At 45.8% G+C, this 24,099-nt stretch overlaps 1 long non-coding RNA gene across 1 annotated transcript in view; it reads right to left on the bottom strand.

The window, feature by feature from the left end:
- Window positions 1-22,546, bottom strand: part of LOC144163994 (uncharacterized) — a 53,727-nt gene extending 31,181 nt beyond the window's left edge. Inside the window, exon 1 of the long non-coding RNA XR_013320985.1 lies at window positions 22,377-22,546. This is a non-coding gene — a long non-coding RNA (uncharacterized LOC144163994). The remainder of the gene's footprint in view (window positions 1-22,376) is intronic.
- Window positions 22,547-24,099: the final 1,553 nt, after the last annotated feature.

Here is a 24,099-nt window from a genome sequence, read left to right on the forward strand (position 1 = left end):
AAATTTTTTTTTGTTCATTTTACATTTAGTTCCTTTTTTAGGAAACTGGACGCAAATCCTGGGCACGTTTGCTGCTAAAGAAAATGTCAAAGCAACGGACTCTTGCCAAAATTATTTTGGAGACAACTATTCTTGTGGAGCAAGCTGGATTGTACGTAGACGCAGTAACCTGTGACGGTGCACCTGCAACAGAAGAATGTTGCGGCACTTTAAGATGCAAGGTAAACTTAATGTGTTATTATGTAGTGCCTGAATTGTGATACATATGGTTTTTTTACAGTGTAATTTAATTGTTTCCTAAACATTAAAGAAAACTGATTGTGATTATTTCTTTCTTCATAGCCTCTGCTGGACGCATCAAATGCCGCACACAGCACCCTGTTGACTAAATTAGGCAGCTCTTCTTCATATCGGACTTCCCACACTTACTTAAGCACGTCAGGAATGGCGTTGTGGGAAAAGGTTATATAACTCCATCTGGCAATGCTCACAGCTGAGTAATTGAAGCAGCCTGGCAAGCCGATTGCAATGACGTTACGTTAAAGGTAATGTCACATATCACTAGAGCCTACATCAAGCTTACCAGCTTCGAAAAGATGAGGGTTGGCCACGCCTTCCAGCTCTTTGGCGACGAACTTGTTAAAGAATTGTTTCTGCACAGGAAGTATATTGATTCTAAGTGCAAGACAGTACAGCCAACCGTAGAGTTTGTTAAGCACTGTAACTGACTTATTCTTGTCATGACATCCAGAATCAGCAGTAAGGCACTGAAGCCTGGCAGTGTTAATGCATTGTTCCTGGAGGAGCTCCTTGCTTACCTACACCAGTGGTAAAATGAAGCAAAACCACTTGGAAGGGGGTTCCTTACCGAAAACACTGCTGTTGGGTTAAGGGTCACGATTAAGAGCACTCTGGGTTTGTTAAACTACCTCTGCTCCTCTGTGAGGTTCAAGTACTTGCTAACTTCCCACTTGAAGCAAGACAAGTTGGGAAACGTCTTTGGGATAATTAGGCAATCATCAGGATGCAATGATCATCCTATCATATCTCAGTTCTTGGTGAGTGCCAACACGCTATCTTTTTATAAGTTGGGAAGGCCACCAAGAGGGGGCAATTGCTCACCAGCAGTTGTAAAATGTTTGGTGGGCGCTCCTGACACACCTTTATCGGGCACACGCTCTCTAGACGTGCTAGATAACTTGTTTGACAGTTGCAACGTTGATGATGTGGTGGAATTGCTGCTTCTCACACATTCGGAGGAAGACCATGCAGGGTACCACGAGGAAAGCAGCAACAGTGCTTTGACGTATTATGTTGCTGGGTATGTGGCACGCCAAGTTGTGGGCAAAATCTCTTGTCCAAGCTGCGAAGCTCAGCTATGCGTACCTCAAAATGAGGCCAGCAGGGATGTAAACCCATACTTCACGTGTCATTTTGACAATGGCGTGCTTATGTACCCAAGTGATGCAAGCTGTGGAAGATGCGTTCACTTCTTTTTTAAGCAAGAATAAGCGGCACGAACGCAGTGTGCGAGACTTTCATGCGGAGTTGCAAGCATTGGCATTACCAGACTTGAGGTGCACTGAACATGGAAAGACAACTCGAGCAACCGCGCTTGAGTTCTACGTTTTGATGACATACAGAGTTTTCGTGAAAGGGCTTGATAGAAAGAGGGGGGAACAAAGACAGCGGTAGAAACTTCTCAAGCTACGTCACCGACGGCAGTGAGAAATGGCGTGTAAAGTTGCCTTTGTGTTTAAGCTTCATGTCTTTGAACGATGCTGACCTCTCTGTGTGTGCTGGCGTAATGCATAAAGTTGTACAGAATTGTGTGTATCTTTGTATAGTGCAGTGTTGCGGAGTTACCAGTCCGGAATTGGAATGAATCCGGAATCATTCCACGTTTTCGCGACCCCGGAATGGAATGGGAATGGAATGGCGACAATACTTGAAGGAATGGAATGGGAATTGAATTAAGCGCCTTTTGCCCGGAATAGAATGGGAATGGAATTACATGTATTTTTCCCAAAAATAGAGCGCACTTTTCCTTCTACGCGCTGTTTTTTGTAAAATATGCACAAATACGCAAAAGATCCCACCAGCCCAAGTTCAAACATTAGTAAGCCGGAGCCTTGAATTTAACAATAACTCAGTACTGTTAAAATCGATTGGCTGATTACAAACACGGTATATTTATAAGCAGCGATTCTACTACAATTATGACCTTAAATACAGCGCTTCTACGAAGTTCGTCGCGATTTTCCGCCTAATAAACGCGGGTCTAAGCAGTTGGTATCCGTCGTGGGAACTATCGCGGTGGCATCCCCCCCCCTATCTCTCCCACCAACTTCGCCTTGTGATTTTTACCTTGGCGGCACCTTCACCCCGGCTGCGAGCTGTCTCCCCACGCTTCACTTGTTTTTTGCGTCCGGAACCGTCGGTGATCGCATCCCACCTCGCTGTCATCGGGACGCTGGCGCGGTGCTTGTGCCCACTGCGAAATTTCACGTATCAGCTTACGCCCCCTTCGCGCTCCCCCCTCCTCCCCCAGGACGTTTTGCAATACTGGCCCTCCTCGGACGCCTTTGCCCGAAGCAGCGTCTACGAAGGCCTAAAATATTGGTTCGACAATCCACCCGAAACAGCAGAGCCCATGTGATAGGAACTGCGGTCACGCCTGCGCCTGCAAGCTGCACGCTGCAAGCTTTGTTCGTAAACGATTCCGACCTAACGGAAAGCGAACGCTAGCCACTTTCCCTTGTTTTCCCGACTCGCAAGGGCAGTTTCCGTTGTAAATGTGACGTCAGCTGACGTGGAACGCGTGTTTTCCACGGCATCTCTTTTAGTGCCGCCAGACAGCGAAGCGAAACCGGCTCTCAAACACCTCTTTTAAGCAGCTCGTTTGTCAAGCGCAACACACAGGCACAAGGCAACTGTATTCAGTTTCTTTTTTTTGTTTTTAGAACTGGTCATTGAAGCAGCCGTCATTTACACTTCGTGTTTTCAGAGCTGAACGGCGAAGCGCCCATTTGGCTCACACCATTTCGTTATGTAATTTTGATGAATGAAACAAAAATAAACTTTTTTCGACCTTTCAAGGCTGCTTGAGACCTTTATTACAGCATATAAAATTCACGAGGAGACCTAATAGCGCTGCTGAGCACGAGGTGGCGGTTCGATTGCCGGCCGCGGCGGCCGCTTTCCTGATGGAGGCGAAAAGCAAAAACGCCCGTGTGTACGAGATTTCGGCCTAAGGTGGTCAAAATTAATCCGGAGCCCTCCACTACGGCGCGCCTCATTGCCTGCGTTGCGTCGGCGCGTTAAACCCTACAATATATCAACCAGGACACCTACGCACTTTTTTCTGGCGTAACGATTTCCACAGCACTAGACAGACCGGCTGCCGAACGTGTCCTTCTATTATTATCGTTACCATTTTTCTTTACATCTTTTCTTTCGGTTGATCGCCCAGACCAGAGGGCACTTGGGGGAACCTTCATTGCTACTCCACTGCATGCAACTCCTCAAATTAGTTATACAGGCCTCAGTTATACAATCATTTACGCAGGCCTTGGACTCAGTTTTGCCGAGTCCAAGGCCGCAACGCATTCTCTAAGTCCTTCTTCAGTTAGCTAGAGCCAAAGGTTGCGTGGTGCTAAAGTGTGAACAATCTCCCAATTTCAAAAAAACAAAAACAAAACAAGACGCAGATTAGTATACGAACCAATGCACTATCCCAGTATACACTAACCAGAGAAAAAAGAATTCTCCCTGCGCATTGGTTCTCATTGAGACACCCATACAAAGGTCGCGCATACTCTAAGCACAGCCTGAACTTTCGCTCGTGCGCAGTGGATGATACCTGACACACGTAACTAAGCTTTTCGGCAAGGGCGACATTGCATACCTGCGCACACGCAAACACAGAAAGTTCTCAACCTATCCGTGCTTTCAAGGCGCGCTTGACATCCGTGAGTGCTGAGGACCTGTGCGGCCCGTGATCCGTATTTGGTGCAAAGGCAGGACAAGGTGCTCGAGCGGTAATTCTTCCAACTGATACCACCAGATCCGGAGGTTCTGTTCGTCGTTAAAAAATTATAGTTCTAACCATGCTCACGACCGCTTCATACGCGTGTTAACTGCTTAAGGAATATAATGTCTTCTTCAACCCTACTTTTGTCAGCACAAAAATAGAGCATGTCGTCACGTTAGCATTAACACGTTCACACTTAAACGATAATAAAGCATCACAACTCGTAAAGACGTGCTGACCATGCAAACACTATAATAACTACCTGGAGAACTGCCCCTGTGGGAATTAGCAGGGTGATTGCACCGAACGAGATATGCCACAAAGCCACTATCCCTCGATCTTGGTTACGTGTTTTCCGTATTTAAGCAGTTCTTAACGCGTGTAATAACATCAGCTTAATGGTGGGTTCATTAGTAACTTGATAATCACCCGATAAAACGTTGAGGAATTAGAGGAATGGAATTGAACTGCCCGGCAATTCCAGGAGTGGGAATGGGTGATGTTCCGGCATTCCGAGGAATTGAAAGGAATGGAATGTAGGCAACTTGTAATTCCCCGGAATGGAATTGGAATGGAATGGGGATGCCCATTCCGCAACACTGGTATAGTGCTCAGGTACCCGTGTGTACCTAATATTCTTATTAGTTCGTTTGCATTGCAGTTATCTTTACATGATCTTCATTCGTTCTTTTATGCCTGAATGATTAATGAAGTTAGGTTGTGTGTGCCTAATATTCCCATTTGTTATGTTGCATTGTATTTAGGTGTACATGATGTTCATTTTTTCTTTTATTCCTGAATGATTCATGAAGTTATGTTAAATTGTGTTTCTAATTCGTACTATGATCAACTACCGTTGTATGCTGGAATAAATTATGAAATGTTGTTGAATTGTATTATTTATCAGCCAGGCGCAATGATTACAAAGATGCAAGCCGAGCGCTTACGTTCGAAACCTAGTGACATCGTGTCAATACACTCACAAACACAGTGTAACATATTCAAATATCAACCGTATGCTCAGGCGACAGGCAAGAGCTTATTTCATGTGGGACGGAGATTGCGCACAATGGAAAGTTCCGCCGCTACCGGCTGAAACCAGCGTGGAGGTAACCGCGCGATCTGGTCACATCTGCTCGCGCCGGACGAACGTGCGCGATGATGATGATGATGATGATGATGATTCCTATTGGTTTCCCCTTTGAAGCGGGGTGATGACATGTCATCTTAACAAAAACACTACCGCATGGCAGCGCCCCTAGCCGCAGCCGGCCGCGAACATCGCTCCCGGTGCCCGTGTGGAGCCCGCCCTCGGCACACTAGCCATTATAGGGACCGGGCAGCTGTATGGGTGGCGCCACCACTCGGCGCTCCCTTTGTTAGTGGACTGAGCCGGTGCATTGTACTGCGCAGCCTCCCGTTGTTTTTGTCGTGTTTGCTTCGTTGCTTTGAATGTTTTGGTGGTGTTGTAAGCGGATATGTGCGGTGCAACGATGTATAGACAGAGATGTGTTGGGTTCTTCGTGCAATAACGGCTACGTAAACGTAGGCTTCGAAAGTTGGGTACGGGCCAGAATTACATCAGCGCTTTTTGCAGCGATCGATGCTTGGCTCCACCCGATCTGAGTACAAATAAAACTGCTATTGTTAGTATTCATTTCATCAATGCACAAATGGTAACGTAAACTTGTTGGGCGCATCTAAGTTTGGTAATGAACTACATTGACATGAGCGCTTTTTGCAGCGCTGGGCGCCTCGCTCCGCGTGATGTGAGTAGGAAAAAAACTTTTATTATTAGTAATAATCTGTACCACTCTAAATTATCTCGCCTGGTTTCAATGACTACAGCTTACACGCCAGCCTTAACGATGGGATACCTCGATACACGTGCTTTGAAGAGAAAGGCACTTACGTATGAGCTCAATTACCGTGTGGCCGTGCAAACGTCGCGGCAGTTTACACTCTATGTAACCGTGAGTTTTGTTTGATTGATTGATTGTAGGGTTTAACGCACCGACGCAACGCAGGCGATGAGGCGCGCCGTAGTTGAGGGCTCCGGATTAATTTTGACCACCTGGCGATCTTTAACGTGCGCCGAAATCTCGTACACACGGGCGTTTTTGCTTTTCGCCTCCATCAGAAAAGCGGCCGCCGCGGCCGGGAATCGAACCCGCGACCTCGTGCTCAGCAGCGCAACGCCTTAGCCACTGCGCCACCGCGGCGGGTCTTGTGGCGGGTCTGTGACGTGTGGCGTGTGACCACCGCGGCGGGTCTGAGCCACCGCGGCGAGTTTTGTGCCTTCGGTTTTGGTGAGCGACACTTACAGCTTGGGAGCCTGACAGCCGAAGCGTAACTCCCACGTTTGTAGTGGTCATTTTATCAAGAGCCGAAGTTGTTCAACCACCTAACAGCCCAAGCTACAGTCCCCCCTCCGGTTCACATGTTACCTTCTGCGTGGAATGAAGGCTTGCACCGATAGTTAAAAATTTTGCAGTGTTAAGTGTACCTCTGTTTTTAATGCTGATATATTCTTTGCAGAGACCTAAAAAAAATCGTGTAATGCCTTGTTAAGAAGCCAAAACTTGCCACTAGTTGCCTAAACTATGTGTGCATCATCCCGAATCCTCCAGCACAGACGCATTTCCGACACGCTGATTGCAGTTAGAATTTCGAAAGAAATGCATGGAAGTGCAATATAAAAGAGCAAAATCATACAGCCCTCCGTTTAACAACGACGATGGTTGAACGCGAAACTGTCTTCGTGCGAAATAAAATGGGAAAGCGTCAAAGTCAAAGACGCGGCGATCAAAAGACCAAACTGCGGGCTGGTCAAATTTAAGATCCGAAACCCACACGACAAAGCTTGGCGATAAACCATCATCGTCGGTAGACGGAGGGATGGATGATTTTGTAAGCGCAGGTGGCAGCATGTAAAACTCGAAAGTAGCATTCAGTTGTGAAACTGAGGGCAGGTTTTTGGCGGCCTCCTATCCCCCGTCCTTCAGCCACGCAGGAATTGTATTTCGAAAAACCATCTACAAATTAGCCAACAACCATTTCAAGTGTTGTAAAGCAATGCTTTTCAACGACAAGCAATAATGTTCCACAATCATGCGCTCTTTGTCCTTTAAACTATTCCTGATGACTTTAGTAAGCGTATTTCTGTGACATTAAACACGTTTCTACCGAACTTAATAAAGTTACGCAGCGTCCTCCATCACAATTTCTGTTTTCGGGTAAGTCTTAAAAGGAACGTCCCAACTTTCTCTTTCGCATGCGCACGACGCCGTTTCGTCACCAACTGCCAAAAGGCCAGCGCCGCAGCATTCATGAATCGGCTGCACACACGAGCTTTGTAGGAGCATTTAGCTGCAATATAGTCCTCGATACCAAAAACTGCATGCAGGCATGCAACATTTGCACGAAGGAGCGCGCTTGCAACTTGCTTTACTTCAAGCTCGGCGCATTGAACGTCGTCTGCTATTTGTAATTACTGAGTATGGGCCTAAATCACGCACATGGCATACCTCGTAAAAGTCGCCTCTACTTTCAAGATTTGCCGATCTGAAAAAAAAAGCCATTGTGCTTATCTACGCTTTGCAAAGCCGCACCACAGCAGAAGGACAGAACGCCATGCACAACTACGCTGCGCTGACCGCCAACGCCATTCCACTGACGAGCGGTTCGCCCCGGGCGGCGCTGTACGCTGAAGCGACGGTGGTGCCATACAACGGCCGCCCGTCCCTATATTCTAGGTACTATAGACCTCATGCAAAAACTGGCGCCCTCTCGCGGGAACCGCGTGCACTTCCACCATGTTGGGGGATTCCCGCATCTCCGGATACCGCAGTATACATGATAGCCCGGGGTTAGCGGCGCTCACGTGTGCATTTATCTTTGTCCAAGATGCTTAAGTACTGCCGTGTAACTTGCTGTGCACAAAGATGATACAAGGAAGACCACGGAAAAAGCGTACACATCTTTTTTTTTTATTTCTCAACGGAAGCGTGATTCGAGCCCTGCGTGAAGTCGCTTGCGGGTGTCGACTTATTAGAGCAGTAATATTATAGCTAGATCGCATGAATAGTCACAAAACGAATAGCATGTGCAGGACTAAAAAGGTGCCAAAGTTAGCTATTTTCTAGCCCTGCATTTGCCGCCGAGTACTCCTGCCTGCTGGTAGTTAAGGCGCACTGCATCGGTCAGCTCGTAGTTTATCGAGATGAGTTTTTATTCTGCCGTTCGTGCTTCGCGCGCCGGTGTTTTCTTTTTATTCTGGACGTTCGCTGGGCTTTTATGGAAGTACTACGCATTCTTTCATTTGCCAAACGTTACAGGAAATAAGGGATCCGCGAGAGTTGCAACCTTCACGTAGCGCCATGAGTAGCGCAAGTAACCTACGTAGTAAACCGTATATCGGTCAATTACCGCTCGTCGCCTGCTGTTCGACCGTAGCCTATTTTCCCAAGATCAAATTTTTCGAGCGGAAGTTTTTAAGCGGTAGTGTGCACTCAGTTTTGTTGTCCAGGGCGCGAGTAGGAGACGCTCAGCTGTCGCCGCGAGGCACGCGCTCACGAGCGCTCGGAATTTTCTCGCTCTCTAAGGTTTTCGCAGTTTCGTTTTTTTTTTGCTAAAGCCTTTGCGTGTGCTGGGGATACTCGGCGGTCACCGCGAGGCACGCGCTCACCAGTGCTCGGAAATGTATTGGTAGATTAATTATTCATTGGCAATTTATTGGTAATATATTGGCAATATTTAACGCGTTACACGCCACACAGGTTACGTGCTACACATTACGGCCAGCTACAACAGCTCCGCTGTTGAAAAATGCAAGGTATGCAGTTTATTTTATTATTTTTTTTGTAGAGTTCCTCTGCGTCCCAGAGGACCCTTAGCGTATAGCTATATAGCGGAGTGCCCCCTCCCCCATTTCAACCTCGGGGCAGCCCCCATCGCTTCGAAGCGTTTCAGGAATGACCTCCTGAGAAACCCGCAGGATGCGAACCAACACGGATGTACTTTCAATGTTCGCGTTCTCACATCCAAAAAAAAAAGAAGAAACGCGACAGGCTCCAAAAGCTTCCCTGCCGGTGCCTTCCTGACTGTTTTTTCGATGCATAATGCGTATTTACGAAGTCGCTCGCAAATGTGGGCAACAGAGAAAGGTCCACAGATCACTCGTCGCTCATTTTGCTGCGCTTAAATCTTAATATAAAAATCAATACAGAAGTGATATTTGCAGTGTTCCTTTATAAAAAAATCAAACATGCTTGACTTTTGCGAAATTAAATACTTTATCAACTGCAGAAAAAGAATTCACTCCGCAGTCGCCTGCTGTCGCCCGCGCCACTATAGCTTCTGGCGCCATTTTAAGAAATCAACCGGCAACAGTTACGCAAGGTTCCACTAGATAGGTTCCAAGTTCTGCTTGCAACGCATGTGGAGTAGGGAAACACGGTTCTATAAACGTTGAAGTAGGGCGCCTCGATTAACGCGGGTCTTCGCCGTACGGCAGCGTTCGCATCGAGACACCCGGTTTGGAGCAGTGGAACGCGGTAAATTTAAAATGATTTAAGCAAACCTTTGGCGTCTTTACCTTGGGAGGAGCGCAACGCAAGAGGAACAACATGAGAGGTGAGCGGGAAAGCGAAGGGAGGCATTTACTTCGCAAAAGCCGATAAAGACGATCGTCTTTTGACGACATTTGCAACGAAAGTAGCAGATACGCGGCCAATTTTTTCTTGGAGAGCCTTTCAGTTTGATCATATGCAAATGTCGTTTCAAATCGCGCGCCATCAGCCGCAAAGGGTTCGCACAACATCAGACAGATGGCGACGCGTGTACTGGCCAGTAGGAAGACGCATTGAAACATCCCCCTCGCGAGGGGCACGATCAAATGCAGAGCATTTCCGGGGGCGTACGACGTTAAGTAGTTTGCGTTCCGTTAATGCTGTTGCACTTGTGGCAACTGCAGACGACAGAGCGCTCGTCAGCAGTAATTTGAATGAGTCAAGGATATAAGGCGCGTCCGTAGCCTCCAATTCTGTGTTGGCCTTGTGGCGCAGTGGTTAGAGCAAATTGTACATTGCTTTCTGCCCGCAGGGTCGGGGGATCGAAACCTGGCGCCGGATAGTATTTCTTTTTTGTATATAGTAGGGAGGGGTGCGGTGCGGACTACGGACGCCAACGCGGGTGACATCGTGAGTTACTGAAATGCTCTGCATTTAATAACTGCGGCAGTCACCAAGTGCCATAGAAGTAGAGCAACTGCGGCCGCGTTTCCCGCCGGGCCCTCACCCCCTCGTTTTTCCCTCCTCACCGGGACCCCTTTGCGAGCGACCGCTGAGAAACGCTTACAGTGCCAAACAGGGACCGGGAAAGGGGGGAGGTGCAGTTTTCGTTGTCTAATTTTGCCATCCTTGACTGTTAAGCTGCACAGCGGCACCGCTAAATGTTTGCGACTCGTACACGCGCGTGCGGACTCGTGCTCGTGATAAAACGTGTTTGCACTACTGTACTCACGAGTGCATTTACTCCAGAGTGCAAGCACTCGCAAAACCAGTACATTCATGAGTATTGTATTCATGAGTATTGTACTCATGAGTACTGTGTACTCACGAGTACTGTGTACTCATGAGTACTCATACTAATTTGAGTACTCTTCAGTAATTTGAATGAGTCAAAGATATAAGGCGCGTCCGTAGCCTCCAATTCTGTGTTGGCTTTGTGGCGCAGTGGTTAGAGCAAATTGTACATTGCGTTCCGCCCGCAGGGTCGGGGGATCGAAACCTGGCGCCGGATAGTATTTCTTTTCTTTATATAGTAGGGAGGGGTGCGGTGCGGACTACAGACGCCAACGCGGGTGACATCGTGAGTTACTGAAATGCTCTGCATTTAAAAGGATCGCCAAACCCAGAAAGCCCCTCACACGCTCCGTACCAAGCAATCCCACGACCGCCATCCCCCAACATGGTGTCGCGGGCTAGTTTCGTTTTACTCCTGGTAGATGGCGGCACTTTTGCATAAGGTCTATAGCCGCGTCGTCTACTTTGCATAGAAATCGCCGCTTACGCGTGTGAGAGCATTTCTGTAGCTGGGGGTTTAATCCGTGTTGGGGTGTTATTTGAGAATTACTTGTACTTTACTAAAAAATTAAGAAACAGGGTACAAACAGTTTTCTTTTTGTACGGTTATAATATTAACGACAAAGGAAAGCTACACGCTTTCCCGTGTGTAGTAAGGTCACCGGGACTTCGTGCGCCAGAGAGTTGGGCGCTGCTGCTTTCTCGAGTGCTTAAAATCGCCCGCACTATCACAGGCTGGTTGTTTTCACCGAGTGGTGCCCAGTTCCACCGCTTATATCACTAGAGTTTTTAAACACAGAGAGATGCTTATGGCGCACGTAGCGAACATCGACTCTATAGGCATGCAAGAATCCTATTTCGGAGTTAGGGGCGCATTTCAGCGAATATTTTTGTTATGAGTATGTGCCAGTGGCGTTCACAGAATTTGTGTCCGCGGTTGCGTGTTTCCAAGCGCTCATGAAGAGGTTTATTTGTCCATCGAAGCAGATACATAACATGCCTCGATGGAACTGCGCATCGGGTAACAAAAATACATTACAAAAGGGAAACACACAGAAAAACAACAATCCAGAAGTGGCTGCCTCTGGCCTACACACAAGTCGTAACATTTTGTACCACGCAGGGTACAAAATAAACAGAATAGAAAGTTGAGTTGTTGGCAAACGCGAACAGTACTTTCAGGGTCGAAACACCACGAATGTGGGTAGAAGTGCTACAGTCTTACATAGTTACAGATACACACATGGTAAAGTGAACACTGCAGATAACTATGTATCGTATTTAGTCTGGTTACAAGGCTAAAATTATAAGTTGTTTAGTATGGTTACAGGGCTAATATTCAACTATTCTTATTTCCAAACGTGCGTTGTTGACCTTGATGAAGCGGCACGACCAGCGCAGCTGCACAGAGCATCCACGTGACATGTGTGATGTCACTGCGCGCACCAATATTTTGGGCGCACGGTAAAAAGTGCCCTCTGTTTGAGCTCAGTGGCATTGATTTATAGTACTAAGTACTGGGGCTTAAGGCTTAGGTTAGAGCCCTACAGGTCTCTCGCTGGGTTTTTTTTTTTTTTGAGGGCCTAACGTTTTTTTAATGTTTTTAAACCCAAACGTACGGGTTGTTTGGTTGTTTTTCTTAATAATAGTGATTTGGTATGTGTTATGTTCCTTGGGGCGCAGTCAATGACAACGTTTAATTACCGTTCTGCATCGCACAAACACACATGTCACGTGGGTGCTATGAGCAGCGAAACGTTTGGAAATAGGCGTCTGGGTTTGCGGTAGAACAGGGTGGTCACAAAGATGTGAAAAAGGAGAAAATATGAAACATTCATGCCTCCCCCCTTTATGTAGTACCCCGAAAGGGGCCTTCAGGGGAAAAATAAATGATCATGACGAATTGAAATTAAAATCAATCCGATTATTCAAAACATAAAAAACAAAGTTATTTCCATCATAGGCAGCCTCATTGGCCTCGATACAAGCTATATAACCTCGACAATCCGCACACCATGTAACAAAATAATTATTGGGGCGAAGGGTCGCGTCCCCCATTATTGAACAAAGGAATAAAGGAACTCGACGGGTGCATAAAAGAAGATCCAAAAAATGGCTAAGTGCGGCGAGAATTGCAGGGGGAGAATCTGAAGAAAGTTATGGCGTGCCAAAGCAGCATGCGTGCGCCGAAAGGAGAATTTTAAGCGCAGTGCCAAGCCTTGTGCGTTCGTCGCACCAATTAAGCTTGGAGCCTCAAGAACAAAACTGAAGCAGTTCCACTCAACGCGAAATCTGTCCGAAGTGCAGAGCAGCGATTCACCATAGAGACTGTGGTACCATTCTCCCGTCTTTGCTACCACCCCTCAAGCTCTTCCCATCTCTGTCTCACTCCTGCCTTGAAGAATGGAACGGAGGTTTGTTCAGTGAAATTCACTTTCATTGCCTTCACAGTGCGTGGGCGCCTTCCCCAGAAAACGACTAACATCTCTGCGCCGTCCCAAAAAGATCTGAAGGTCTATGTCCTAGCAGTGTATCTGTTAGACGTGTGAAGTACATGCAAAGTTTTTATCAGATATTGTTGGTGTTGAGAATATGTCGCTGGTTCTTTATATTCGGACTTTATTTCGATATTGTTAAATTCATAGTCTGGATGTTCCTGATCCTTTATTTGTGGACACTATTCATACATATATTGCCGATGTACTTTAGACGTTGCTAATATTTCAGTTATTTACTTCATACATGTCTATCGTAGTTACACTTATTTTAGCTATTTCTTCTATACTTTATTTTCAAACTATGTGTAGTCGCTTTTTTCTCAGGTTACCCAGAGGCTGGCTACGTAAATGTGCGAGTTTTGTAGTCCAGGAATTCTGATTTTATTAAATATGAATTTGGCGGCCGTAATCCATAAATTAAAATCAACATAGGCCTGAAAAAAATTGAGGCTCACAGCACTTTTTGTTTACTGAAAGCACCATTTTACGTAGTTCTTCTACCTCTACAATGAACTACGAATACTGGCCTAACAAATCACCGGCCACACTGTACAGCCGCATATGTTAACACACGTACAAAAGTGTCACGGCTTGCACTAGGCCCTTGGTCTCTGCTGTTATTTTACATAAAGCTTAGGTATTGGGGATCGTGGTCTGCAGTGTTATCAATACTGTCACCATGAATACTCAAGGTGCACCGCGGGCAATCGGACTGTTGAAGGAAGCCGTATACGGGTAGGAGGCCTTGCAGTCGGCGGTTGGCGCCGGTTGAGCTTGCTTGTTGGCTTCACGGGTTCTTTCTACACAGCACCTACCAGATGTCACGTTGCCATAGACGACGTGGCTGTCTTGCAGGAAAAGCATGTTTCTTGGAGCTAACTTGTGCTCCCCTAACAACTCAAAGAATACACAGGCGGCGAAGCAGCAGTCAATAAAGTGCCGTGCGCAGGCCAGGGTAGGCGAATCTAATGCCGCGGTGTCTGCTGGGCGAACTTTTATCTTTCGGCGTGATCGTTTCTCGAACCATCGAATTATATCGAGAACACTAGAGAACACGGAATTATTGTAGTAGAGTAACGACAGGGCAAAGCATCCTCCCCATCAATTGAAATAAACCGTGGGGCATAAAAATGAAACAATAGAACATGCGGAATGATAACACAGCCGCGCGCGTCTGGGCGATAAAACAAAACACGTAAACAGACAAACCTAACGCATGGCCCCCGGCAATATGATAGACGTGAATAGAAAATTGTTAAGCTCGTTTTTTAGCACGTGTCACTTATTTTAAGAGGTAGTTAAAAGAAAATATGTTTGCCTTTGCATAATTTCATATGCTCCAACATTTGTGTACTTTTGGAAACGCCTCTTTATCAAATCATGCTAAGCGTGCTATTCCAACCAGCCTACACGAGACTAAGACACCTTAGCTACTCGACCACGGGGTTCAGAATGAATAACAGGCCTAAAATAGTGTACTTTTGTCGGCACTCATTACATGAAGCTTCCGGGCCAGAAAAGGCATTTAGAGCCTGAGCACCTTGGCTTTCACGACCGGATACTTCTGGCCCGAGAAAAATACTATATCCTCAGAGGGGAACGTTTTATCTAAATGTGCTAAAAAAATGCGCTATTTACAAGCGGTCCTGATGAAGTCGGTTCAGACAAAATGACGCGTCACGACAAGCAAGACCGCGTAAGCAGCCCTGCTGCGTTTCTGGCCGCTGGTATGGACTTTGCAGGACCACGTTTCGTCAAGACTCCATCTTTAGAAAAACTTTAACACATCGTTTTTTGCATTTTCCCTCTGCAACATCTGTTTATATGAAATCGCCCGCCATCATGAGAGCTGATACCGTTATACGAGAACTGGGGTCGGCTTATACAGCATTGCGGAGTATACCAGACTGCATACACTGAAAACGCATAGACTGGTCACAAGGCTATTCTGCGATTCACGATCTTAGAAACACACTGACCACACAATGGCCGGGAACATGCAGAATGTATTTAAAGAGTTCGCATCTCCATCGCTATTGACCAGCATCGCTCTGCTGAGGGCCAGCGGGTGCCTTTCAACGCCTTCGGTCAATTTTCCTTCGCTGGCATTATCATCGCCATGAGTGATGGTGATGTCCTCCCACATGAGCGCACATCTTACTACGTTCTCTTAAATTCTTACTATTGCGGTTGCATTAAACAGACGACGATGGCTGTTCCTTTCTCCCCTTGACACCTGTTTTTTTCCCTGACAGTCGACAGTTCTGCTATGCAAAGGGGCTTCAAGACAGGAAAGATTGCGGTGATTTGATTTCAATGTGGTGTTTTCGCCAAACAAGAAGAATTATTCCCAAATTTCAACGAGATATGTAAAAAAAGGCTCCACAAGACAATCGTAAAACACCAGCCACGGTTTGTTGATTGCCAAAGCAACGTGGTATACAGCAGTCCTTTATCCATAAGATGTACATTGAGCCCGTGGGGCGATGCGTCAGTGTACGCTTGCATCAGCTTCCTAACACCCTTAAGAAGACAACCACGTCTCACTTGTCATACCATTGCAAAGCTTGTGACTGCTATCCACTTTTTAATCGTACCACTGTACTGATGACACATAAAGATATACGCAAAAGCGAGATCGCTGAAGCCTTTACATTAGAACGAGTTTTGAAGTCTATGCGAGTTCCCAATCGGTGTCATTGCTTTAGTGCAAGTGACATGTCTGTACAGTTCTTCAACTTGTATCCTGTACATGAGCAAGCGAACTACGTCATGCCTATGCAAAGGACGCACGCGATCTCAGACGTTTTTGCTCTCTAGTAAAAAAATGGTTGTTAGCGATGGAGCTGCGGCTTCCTCCTTTGTGTCACGTTATTCGCGCTGTTGCACCACAGTGCATTTGTAGGAACATGCCAAATTGTTGACGTGTTGCTGTTACACAAGTTTTACATTTCTAATTCCCAGTTTTGAAGAGCGTGTGAATCGTGCACGTTAGCCCCTCAAAGTTCCAGATTCCTGGCGAAATCCCTTCAGGGGGGTGTGTCCCGATGAAAAGATAAACAACAATATTAACAACATTTTAGCGTTTATTTTGCCACAGGTCTTAGATGAGGGAGAATGAGATGATTATGAGGAAAGTTCAGGAGGGAACGATGATGAGGGCCATGTGCCCGCGCATTGTATGCAGTCCTGTCTTCTACACGGAATCCCGTGTTCTTTCGACCGGCGGCATCGTGCGGAGAAAGTCCAGTGGAGGCACGTCGGGATGCTTGTGTAGAACCCCGAGGTTCACATACCCATCGGATCACACATTTTTTTCTTTTTTATTCATTCTTCACAGAGGTGGCATTTTTTACCGAACAACGGCAGCGACGGTTTTTGGCAGTATGGGGCACTTAAGACTTTTTCCTTCAAATATTTGCGGGGTTGAATCCCCAAAGTTGTGACTGTGATATAATGCGCACCCTATGTTGCAGGGAAGGAAAAACATTTTGTTTATTTTATTTTTATTATAATGACCGTCAAAATGTCCACGCATTGACGTTATTGTTGCTCATCTATATAAAAGAACTGCCACTGGGGGCAGCGTGGATCGAACATGCATCCTTTACAGTGACTATGCCGCTGAACCACTCCAGCATATAATCGATTGACCATGCGGTTTAACGCGCCCAAGCTACGCAGGTGATGACGCGCGCCGTAGTAGAGGTTCTCCGGATTAATATCCACCACCTGAGGATCTTCAACGTGTGCGGAAATCTCGAACACACGTGCGCTTTCGCTCTTCGCTTCCATCAGAAAAGCGGCCCCGTGGCCGGAAATCCAACGTCCGCCCTTGAGCTCAACAGCACAGCGCCTTAGCCAACTCCTGCATATAACGCGTACTTGAAGTATTTGCACTTTCTAGGATGGCGAGCTTTTCAGCAAATTATGAAATTTAACAAGGTGCCACGATTAGAGTACGGGTCTTCGCCTTTGTGCAGCGGAGTGATTTTGCGGCCTGATTCTCCTTATAAAGTAGCGGCGAATGACAAGAAAGGCGATATTTTATATTGCAGCGGGATGCCACAAATGTGGCACTTCTTGCGCTACCCGTTATTCATTTTTTCTGTCTGCTCCGGATCCGGTTCAGCGTGCACGAACAAAATACCGCTATGGTTAGAGTTTTTAGCTCGGTTTGCTTTCGGTTACACACCGTGCGTTTTTCCTGTTTTGCTGAAACTACAGTGACCAGACGGTGGAGCTGCCACCAAGCTTAGACCTCTCAGAATAGCGGCGATTTTGGAGGGCAGGTTTGGCTAGCAGAATCCGAGGCACCCAGACCAATGGGTGCCTCCCGCCGGGCGGTTGCCCTAACACTGGCACTGCGACTTCAACAAAAAAAAAATTGTTCATGATCATTCTACAAATGATTTGAAAAAACATATCATGACGTCGGTAAATGATATTATGTTACCGCATAGTGGTGGAATCATTTAAAATATTTCTCTTTTAATTTTCTGTGACCCGCCGCGGTTGCTCAGTGGCTAAGGCGTTGGGCTACTGGACACGAGACCGCGGGTCCGATTCCCGGCACCGATATAAGGCACCGATGAGGGTGTGAAACTTCCTGATGCATTTCTTTTTTTTTGTCGCATCAGGGCTGCGTCCTTGCTCCATGAATTAATTAATAACGACTTTGTCACCCTTGTTCACTGTGGTAGTTGCGTGGTGGCCACAGACAGTGTGCGGGGATTTTTCTTCTACCGCCTATTACAGATGAACTAGATCTTTAGACTTCTACTCAAAAGTCATATTACGGATTACATTACATGAGTGAAACGATTCCATGCACCCAGAAATAGAATTTCGGTGAATTCACTTCAATGCCCTAGATGCAATTGAAAAGCGGGTATCACGTGCATTTTTGCCACTTTGTTTCTTGTAGTGTAATGAGTCTCACTGGCTATCGTACGCCCCTCACACCCCCCCCCCCCGCGAACAGCTATTGACTCTAGCAAATATAATGATGGTCCTAATTGTAGAAGGGTACTCAGCAATTGAAGAAAGAGCTGTGGAGGGTTCTGGTTTGTGTATCAGACTTTGTTTGGAATATTGTTATGTAGCCACGGATAATGCAGGGTTTTTGTAAAAATATAGATTATCGGAGCAAACTTGTGCTCCGCAGTGAACATAAAAAAACACAAACCTCGAAGGAGTCACGAAAGGGACGTGCATGGATGAGCGTTGGCGAATTGAATGCCACAGGGTTTCTTTTGCACTCATTCATTTAGATCGAGAACATTTTCAATAAAAAACAGGAAAAGCTAGGATAGGGATCGCAAAGCAACACCCTTTCCATATTAAACAGGACTGCTGGTGCAGCATACAAAGGAAAAAGGGGAAAAAGACGGTTCCCTTAAAAAAGGATAAGATTGCAGGGTGTGGCCAGGTGCTTGTAACAAAACATTTTGTAAACAAATCAAATGGCGTGGTTGGGGGCAATATTATGATGTTTATAGTAGGAAAAACCTGCATTATTTCCGAACAGTATGAATGCTCTGTGTGCAAACATATGCAAAAATGCTTGTGTGTTTTTAGCATTTGAGTGCACGTTACAGAGTAGTCAGCTCAAGTTACTGCGGTAGCTTTCCTCATTGCTGGTAAGCATAAACCCTGAAATTAAATTTGCTGTATTCTACCGCTTTAACCCTTTCACTGTTACTGATGTACTGGTTTGTCTTCGGATTTCCCCTCCACAGTGTCACTGACATACCGGTGCGTTTTCTGTTGTGCGTTGAAAAATTCATGCCATGGTGCAAAGTTGGCGCACCCACACTGTTTGTGCTATCTGTCGAATCTTTCTAGTAGCTTGCTCGAATCTTTCTAGCAGCTTTCGTTGCTTGGGGGTCAGTCCGTGCGCTGTACATCTATTGGAATGAGTGACCACGTGGCACGCGTGCAATTATGGGTGCAAGTGCGCCATCCACCACGGTTTTCTAGGGTTGTTTTTTATTTATGTTCCTGTGTCTGCTACGGCGCGCCAGGTTACCCCAGCACACACCTCGTGTCAGCAACAACCTCGTGTGTTAGCAGCACATGAGGTTGTTGTATTAAGGTTGTATAGCTTTTTATCTCTCTCTGCCGTCATGATTTCAGAAGGCACCATTTCTGTGCGTTGTGGGGCTTCTGAAAGTGCTCCCCCTATGCATGCCGTTACTTTTGGGCGGCTGAACGTGCGGGGCCTTCGACTGCGGATAGGATTGATGGTTCTTCGAATCCAATTAGAAATATGAGCTGAGCTCGAATTTGCACTCTGAGAGTTTCTCATCTGAAGAAGGGGTGTGAGTTCCACAGCATCAGATTCTGATGTTGAAATGATGGGTCATCCTCCAGGAAGTGTGCACGGCAAACTGAAATATCTGGAAAGGTGATTGCTTACCCACGCTCTTTCCTTTCGACGTGTTACGTTCCAGGAGCTATCATAGTCATATAAATCGCTATGTTCCTTCCTTGATATTCCGGAAACCCATCCGACACTAGGGGTACACCATGGCCAGTAACCCCCAACAGTGAAAGCGTTAATACCGCTGACAAAATTATTGAAGAGCCCCCAACCCCCCAGTCACAGATCTCTGGTATACATGTGCACCTTCTTAACGCCCAAAGGATGAATTTATATTTGTATCTAGCAATAATTATGAAATTCACATGGGGAGTGTACACTTCCTTCTGCTTTATTTACCCATGTTCTGTTCGACCCATCGACACAAGGAAATATAAAAAGTGAGGAGCCAACCTAGAGGTTGGTCAGTTAATGGTGATGTACATTTTGCTTTTGGACAGCAAGCACAAAAAAACAAACCAGACAATGCAAGTGCTGTCTCGTAAACAAAATGCACAATAAATTTGCCGCCTTTATAGGTTCCAAAGAACGCGTAGACACAAGCAACTAGTCATGAATACGACTGATGAATGCCTGTCTTGCATGTTCATGCAATTTTATGTTGCCTTCGCTGCCCCCCCCCCACCCTACTGCTTTGTTCCCACTGTGCAACTGCAATAATCTCATCTCTCAAATGTTCTTGCGAGGCTGGATGAATGCCCGTCAGGAGGCCATGAATCTAAACAGTACTTAATTCTGGGTTGTGTTGCCTATCTACCAGTATGTCATATTTGATGTTCGTAAGCTCATTAGTTAATTTATTTGGTCTAAATGTTGTGGCTAATTTTGCAACCTAGAAGTTGTACCTTCTCTTTCAGGATACTTGGTTCAGTTTTGTATTAGAACACTCCTTTATATTTATAAGCAGAACCAGCAAATGTTCGAGAGGCGTGTTTGTTTAAACCCCTTCATCTGCGATCAATGCGTTTGTCATTTCAGGTTCAAGTGTGGCAGTGGCTATCCCGTCCTGTGAGGGGTAAAGATGAGGAGACACCTGGTGTGGCAGGCGGCAGTAGCACGTATGGATCCAACCTGAATAAAATAGTCAGGTTTAAAGAGTCATATCTGATTCATGTGATTTTCGTCAGCTTGCTCGTACAGAAACAACTGCAGCAGGAAACAGTGACTGTGGAGCTGGCTGACATTTTCCACACGCAGCTGGCTGTGGGGCGCTGTTATTTGGCAGCATGCAAAGGGCACTCAAAAGGTGGAAGCTTGTGGGACACGTAGAGGATGGATACATAAAGGATTCTTGGAGGACGCAGAAAGTCAGTGGCGAAATTTCAATACAGAGGACACACAAGGTACAAATGCCGTCTGTTGCCTTCGAGACATACAGGGGACAAACAAAGGCCGTGTGGTGTCTGTTGCCTTTGGGAGATAGACTGGACGCATGGAGGACGAAAAAACACAGGACACTTGGGGGACGCAGAAAGTTGGTGGCGAAATTTCAACACAGAGTAAACACACAGAACGCACACAGTCTGTTTCCTTCGGGACGTAGACTGTCTTTTGACTGGACAGAAATTTTCATAAGGGTACGGCGGGTCTCATCGTCTGTGTTGCGTCGGCGGGTGAAACCCTACCAACAATCAATCAATTCTTGGTGTTCTGGAAGTTTATCGAAAGCAGAGATCGCTTCCAAAATAATTAATAATTTATACTGCGAAAAAGAAGTACATGCTATATAACAATAAACAACGGCTTCTCGGCGGTGAATGTAAGCTGGTAATAAAAAAAACAATAAAGACGGTTACCAAATATAACACTCAAATACAGCGCTACATTTACCATATCTATGGTTTGCCCAAACGTTCCCTCAAGAAGCGTAAATTTATGGCGAAAATATAATGTTTCCGGGTTGATTTACACTTCACGTGGTTCGTTGGAACCCTTTTGGAAAGTTCCCTACGGAAATACAATTCTCATCATTATCATCATCATCATTTATTGTACACGTAAGGGCCGCTTCCGGGGTATTACATAGGGGGAGGGCAAGTACGAAATTCCACATTGGGTGACGGTCGATGGTACAGGCATACACGTGAGGCAGGTTAGTCACAAAATGGCCGCAATATTTTCAAATCCATATATACATAATATAACTGTAACAACCAAAAGAAACTAACAACAACTGCAATACTTTACGATTAATTGTTTGAATACTGAGGGGTCACGTTAGTTGACTACGGTTTCGGACAGGTTATTTCAATCTTCTATGGCTGTAGGTAAAAACGATTTATTAAAAGTGTTAGTTGACCCATGTAAGCGCTGAATGCTTAACGAGTTAAAGAGGCGACGCGATGAGCGGGCAGGAGGACTGTATTCCGTTGTGAAGGGAAATTATTAAAAACGGTTATGGAAAAGGCAGAGTCGCAAAAATTTACGGCGGATTTCGAGGGCGGGGAGGTTCAGAGATAATTTGACAGTGGTAATACTTGAGCGCGGGCTGTACTGGGAAGAAATGAATCTAGCGGCACGATGCTGAATTGATTCAAGTCAATCCATCAAGTAATTTTGCTGAGGGCTCGAAATAGCCGATGCATATTCCAGTTTAGTACGCGTGAAAGAGTCATAATCCAGTTTTCGAATTTCGGGGGGAGAGGATGTTAGGGATCGTTTGATATAGCCGAGTGATTTAGCAGTGGCTTCTCCATGTTTGTTTTGTGAAATCAGTTCAAATAGAAAGCTGTGGTGAGCGTAGCCTTGGTATTGTTTTCAATTGCGAAGATGGAGCGTGAAGTAAACCTTAATTTGAGCAACGTCACGCATCCTACTCATTGTGAAGAGAATTGAAAGTAGTACAATCGTTCGAAATAAACAGCCTATGGACTTACGGCATCGTAGGCAGCGGGGATGATGCATAAAATCCTCAAATACGGGAATATGGCGAATATTATGTACAATATTTAAACTTTCCTATGATTAAAGCGCCGTGCTATATCACTCGAACAGAAAATGCCTTTGTATTGATAAATACGACAGCAAGAAACAACGAGAGTCAAGGAGAAGCTTACCCGTCTGCGGTGCCTTTGAAAGCAGCGTCAATTTTATATTCGCGTTTCCTTCTCTCACTATGGCAACCAAACATTTCGCCTCGTCTCCTTGACAATACCTCTAAATCCGTTGTGACGAAGTTGACAGGCCAGCTTGCTCGAAGATTGTCTTTCAACCTTCCTTTGAAATCCACCTTTTTTGTGCAGGCTTTCTTCTATGCAACAAAGGAAAAACGGCGGTACACCATAAGCATCTGGGATCTTTTAGGCCAGCTGGGGCCCTTCAGAGTTTCCGAACTGTCAACACGTGTGAAACCTGTTCCTAATATTTGGAACCCCTTGCGGAGGTGTTACAGAAAAAATGAACATTGTGGTGAGTATTTGACTCCATAATGTTACTGCGTTGTCGTTCGGGTAGTATAACGTTATCTGCATCTAACAGAATATACAGCGGTGATTGCGCACGCATTGCAGGCCTTAACAATAGACGTTTCGATTTTTACTTTATCGTCAAGCTGTTAACTCCCATTTTTCATGCTGGCTGCTTTCTGTGAGAGCAGCTGGAGTTCTACGAAGTTGGCCATTTATATTGATTAGCTAGTGCCGTCGAGTACTCACAAATAACAAAAAGGAAGGTGTTCGCCTACATCACCTCGTTTTTTGCCTTTTTGTCAGCTTAGCGCACGTTCCAATTACCGTGTTTTCCAGATTGCAACTGCCAATATATAGAGCATATCACTTTACGAGCGACAAAAGCTATTTGCTACAACTATTTTAATCTGCTTACATTTTATGACACTTTGACGGCAGTAAGCCCAAACCCAAGCAAGTGAAGTAACATAACAGGAGGCAAATGGAAAGGGCATATTTCACACAACTTAATATCTTCCCCGAAATGCCTGTAGTTTCCCCACGCTTGATAATCGTGCCTGGTGTGAATCTTTACCCAATCATATTTTACCTAATAGACTCTCAGCCCTATATTTTCTATGTCCCCACCACCACTGCTTCCTATTTCACCTCCGCGTGTCTCAAAAAAGATCGCGGAATAATGCCGCCGTTGCTTCGAATATCAAACTTTGTACCGTCCCTTGGGAGCACTTCTATTTTTGATGTCCGAGTTTCTTCTTCCGTCATGAGAATCAGAACGCCTGCGGGTCTGAGCATGAACATGAAATACCGAAAACGTTCTATCATTATTGCGTCCCAAACCAATGTTCTTCTGCTAATGAGGCCTTCATGATGAGCACGCCACCTCGAGCATTAACTGATACGAAGCAAAGGACTGGAGTGACGTCATTATAAACACGCTAACTACACTCACAGAGACCATTATCAGCATGGCATTTTAGAAGATCAAGATGCGGCAGAACGTCTGGCGGCATTCAGTGGATTGCGCGAAAGGTGAAACGGGATGATGTTACTTTACTACTGATTGGCGTATCTGACCAAGTGATGCAACGAGTTTAATCCATGGGCTCAACAACGTTGCGTAATCACTGTGTAGGTCTTTCAACTGCGTGATGTGTGGACGGCAATCGCGGTAATGAGGTGTCCAAACATT

Source organism: Haemaphysalis longicornis, unplaced genomic scaffold, assembly GCF_048455015.1.
Source record: "Haemaphysalis longicornis isolate Haplotype H1 unplaced genomic scaffold, Haemaphysalis longicornis Haplotype H1 scaffold_13, whole genome shotgun sequence".
NCBI lineage: Eukaryota > Metazoa > Arthropoda > Arachnida > Ixodida > Ixodidae > Haemaphysalis > Haemaphysalis longicornis.